Raw genomic sequence first — 5057 nt, 5'->3', positions numbered from 1 at the left:
ACCATGATCTGCAAAGCTACACCAGTTACGGCCACCTATACAAGGCTGGTTTGTTATGAGCGATTAGACTAAGGTCTCACCATCACCAATCCGCAGTGGCCAGAGTGGTGATGATAATGGCCAAACCATATATACAGTATATACATATTGATAAAAAAGGTGGAAGATCATAACTAAAATCTAATAAAAATTCCAATATCATAACCTACAAACATACTACAGTTTTTTTTTCACTATTTTTTGTTTTATGTCTTCTCTTAAAAACATATCATTATAAATACCGGAGCATGTTGAGGACACATCCCACTACATCTTAAACTTTGAAGCCTCTTCTCATTTGGGCTTTAAAGGTCGTTTGCCGCCAAAGTTCTCCATAAAAGGGACATTCTGGAAGTATCCGATAGGTGTCGTTCTTTAACAGGTTTTCGCACAGCGGTTTCTTGGTAGTAAACTTGTCAAGACCATTTATGCATGCAAGTCAAATCTCTCTCTCTCTCTCTCTCTCTCTCTCTCTCTCTCTCTCGGAGTTTTTCCACAACCTGTTTAGCATTTATGACAAAAGCAGGACAATAGAATTCATATAGCTAGGATTTCAATATTTAAAAGCCTTTTAACAATGTCCATCATAAACAAATAATGGTTAAAATTAGAGCAATAGGTATTATTGATAAGCCAGATGAATCGATCGAATATTGGCTGACAAGCACAAAAATAGAGTTGTAATCAATGGAGAAGCCTCAGATTAGGCAGCTGTTACAAGCGGAGTGCCTCAAGGATCCGTCCTGGGCCCATTACTATTTCTGATTAATGTTAACGATATAGGTTTAGGCTTAACTAGTAGAATAGCCAAATTTGCATAAATGCTGCGAACTCACAAGACATAGAAGTCTTAAGAGAGGATTTATTCAAGTTAGGAGAATAATTCAGAAGAGGCGAATGCCTTTCAACCGTGGGGAATGCAAAGTTATGCACATAGGTTATAGTAACTCACAAGCAGATTACTCACTGCTGGGTACTGAAATAGAAAGTGTGGACGAAGAGGAAGATCTCGTTATTATTATTAGCAAAGATTTGAAGTTCACCAAACAGAGCATAAAATCTGAAATTAAAGCACAAAAACTAATAGGTCACATAGAGAGACATTTCAAATACAGAAACAAGGACACTGTTCTTCAGCTGTACACATCACTAGTAAGACCCCATCTAGAATATGGAGTCCAATTCTGGGCTCCAAGTATTCAGAAGGATATGCTGTGAACAGACTGGAAGCAGTACAAGCTAGGGCAACTAAACTAGTTCCAACAATAAGACTATTTGGATATAGATGGAGAATGGAATGTTTGAACTTATTTAATCTACAAACTCAACGACTAAGGGTACAGTTGGTAGAGGCGTTAACAATTTTTGAAGGAATAACTAATATAGATTAAAACAATCTATTCGAACTTAGCACAAATTAGTCCAGAGGTAAGGGATACAAACTGGAATTAAAAAGATACAATACCACTCAATGTGGTAATTTCTTTACGTACAAATTAGCAAACACATAGAATAGACTTCGAGCGAATGTAATAAACAGTAACACGGCAAACGAGCTCAAGAAGAAGTTAGAGAATATCATAAAACCCTCTAAACGTTCAAAGCCAATCGCTCTACTTAAGAGCAAAAATAGTGGAGTCTCCCGGGATGAAATGAAAAGTCTTTTGGACACATCCAAAATCTTTGTAACTTCTTGTAACTCTCACACACACGCTCACAGAAAACTTAGGAAAACCACTATATGAACATAAATCAGATCTCTCTCTCTCTCTCTCTCTCTCTCTCTCTCTCTCTCTCTCTCTCTCTCTTAGTTTGAGAAAGAAAAAATACTATACAGCATACAGAGGCCTTATACCATTTAGTTGAATTTGTGGAACTTCCAAAGTTCAAACTTGTGGCAAGTGTTTTATGTTGAACAGGCTAACATAATTCTTTTTATAGTTTATATGTTTTCTGTTTTGATGTTATTGTTCTTAAAATATTTCATTTTAATTATTCATTAATTTTCATATTTTATTTTTTCTGTATTTCCTTTCCTCACTGGGTTATTTTTCCTTTTGGAACCCTTGGGCTTATAGCATCAAGCTTTTCCACCTATGGTTGTAGCTCAGTAATAATAATATTAATAATATATACATATACCAAGGCACTTCCCCCAATTTTGGGGATATCCAACATAAAAAAAAATGAAAAAAGGGGACCTTTTCTCTCTACGCTTCTCCCAGCCTGACAAGGGACTCAACTGAGTTCGGAGGGTACTGCTAGGGTGCCACAGCTCACCCTCCCCCATTATCCAAGGCATATGAAGGTTCATAACGTTGAATCCCCTTCTGATGCTACCTCCGCGGTCATCCAAGGAAACCGGAGGAAGCAGCAGGGCCCACCGGAACTCTGTCACAATCGCTTGCTATTCATTCCTATTTCTAGCACGCCCTCTTGCCTCACTCACATCTATCCTCCTATCACCCAGAGCTTTCTTCACTCCATTCATCCACCCAAACCTTCACCTTCCTCTTGTACCTCTCCCAGCAACTCTTGCATTCATCACCATCTTTAGCAGACAGCCATTTTCCATCCTCTCAACATGGCCAGGCCACCTCAACACATTCGTATCCACTCTAGCTGCTAACTCCTTTTTTAAACCCGTTCTCATCCTCACTGCCTCATTCCTATCCCTATCTACTTGAGATACATCACGCACGTGCTTACATGTGCACAAACACCAAAAAGGTTTCTTTCTCCAATGTTTTTTTACTATATATATATATATATATATATATATATATATATATATATATATATATATATATATGTATATATATATATATATATATATATATATATATATATATATTCAAATGAGCCATATATATATATTTTTGATACATTAATGTCTGGATTCTCTTAACGACCTCGGGATCAGAGCCCCAGGCGAAATCACACAAAGACAAGAGCTTTCTTCGTGGCCAAGTGGCTTAGTCACTGTCTATACAAGCTTGCCGACCAGGGTTCGATTCCCGGCCGGACCCAAGCTCTTGTCTTTGTGTGATCTCGCCTGAGGCTCTGATCCCGAGGTCGTTAAGAGAATCCAGACATTAATGTATTAAAAATATATATATATGGCTTATTTGAATATATATATATATATATATATATATATATATATATATATATATATATATATATATATATATATATATATACATATATATATATATATATATATATATATATATATATATATATATATATATAGTAAAAAAAACATTGGAGACAGAAACCTTTTTGGTGTTTGTGCACATGTAAGCACGTGCGTGTGTGCGCGCAGAAAAAGCAATGGACTTCGAAAGTAGGGAGGGGGAGGGTGTGGGATTGGTTAATGAGAGCTCAGCTGTCTCAGGAAGAACGGTAATTCAAGTTGGGATTTTTTGGGGAAAAGGAAGATTGGAAAAGTATGGCTTTTTTCAGTCCACGCAAGTTAAAGATTTTTTTTTTCTATAAGAGGAAAGATATAAGAACGTTTGATTGGTGGTTTCGGCTGGACAAATTCAGAAAGAATTTTCAATGTCAACACATTACTGATGGAAATCTGGGAAATATCAGATATACAATATTTAATTAATTATTTTCCCATCTCTTCATATTCTTATAAAAACTTTCTTTTATATATTTGAAACATTAATAAATAATTGATAGGCTCCATTGAGCGTTAGTGCTCACTGTGAGCGTATAACTTGTTCGTCTCGGCAGTACAAAGTATATATGTATATATATATATATATATATATATATATATATATATATATATATATATATATATATATATATATATATATATATATATATATATATATATATGTGTGTGTGTGTGTGTGTGTGTGTGTGTGTGTGTATGTGTGTAGTATTAACACATCTATCTCTACATTTCGATGTAGGTATATATGCATAAAAGTTCTGTAATATTCTCCAAGGGTCAAATTTTAAGGCGACAAATGAGGGAACTTATGACAAAAACTCATTTCTCTTCACATCTCGAAGAACATTCTATTTGCCAAAAAGAAGAATGTAGAGATCGTAGCCGGCGTTACGAAATGAAATGTTCTGTGTTTGTCTGTACCAGTGTTCCTCAGTCCTTTTTCATCCAAGGCACACCTAAGTTCTCATAAGAATATCACGGCACACCTGGAAAAAATAAAAAAGGTATGCATTTTAACTTCATGGAATGGAACCGCAGACGTAAAATGATCCGTATGAATATGAATTTATTTAATTTCAGTATTTCTATTTGGTCAATATTATGGCTTATTAGTGTGAAAGCCTGATGTCTTTTTTTTTGTGTGTGTGTCTTCAGTATTTGGTCAAAAGTTCAATAAGCAGTTCCCCATTTCCTCTTCAGTCGAGTTTAGTCTTTCTCGCTTCTTAATGTTCATGTTATTTTGGGTGGAGATGCCTAGTTCACATGGATAAGAAGAAAATTGTAATAAAGTTCTTTCAGCTACAGTGGGGAATACTTCGTGTATAGAAATCTAAAATGCATCAATTAGTACTATCGGATGTTCTATTTTAATACCCAAATCATTAAACTTGGTGGTTCAGTTCTATTTCTTCATGCAACTGTAGTCCAACATTAGACGGCACATTTATAAAGTCATTTCATAATTATCCAATCATACTGTCTTAAGTCATGTTACCATTAAGCACTGTCAGATGTGATACCAAATTAGGGATTAATTTCCTAATATAATTATCACGTATTGAAGGAAAAATTTCCAAAATTACGTGAGATGGCTTTATTTTTCCAAATAGGGCCATCAACTTATCTGTTGTAAAGAAAATACATTCGTTTTTACCTTGCATGCTACTGATTGTATTTTTTTAATTAACAAAACATTTCTTTTCAGTAATACAGTGTAGACATCAAAAGTTTTCTCGGCCAAAAACAATACAATTAATTCATTGAACTAGATGTAACATTAAATAAACATTATTATAAATAATGTGACGGACTTAAACGGCAA

The sequence above is a fragment of the Palaemon carinicauda genome, chromosome 10 (genome assembly GCF_036898095.1).
Source record: "Palaemon carinicauda isolate YSFRI2023 chromosome 10, ASM3689809v2, whole genome shotgun sequence".
Taxonomy (NCBI): Eukaryota; Metazoa; Arthropoda; class Malacostraca; order Decapoda; family Palaemonidae; genus Palaemon; species Palaemon carinicauda.
This window is presented reverse-complemented; position numbering follows the sequence as displayed.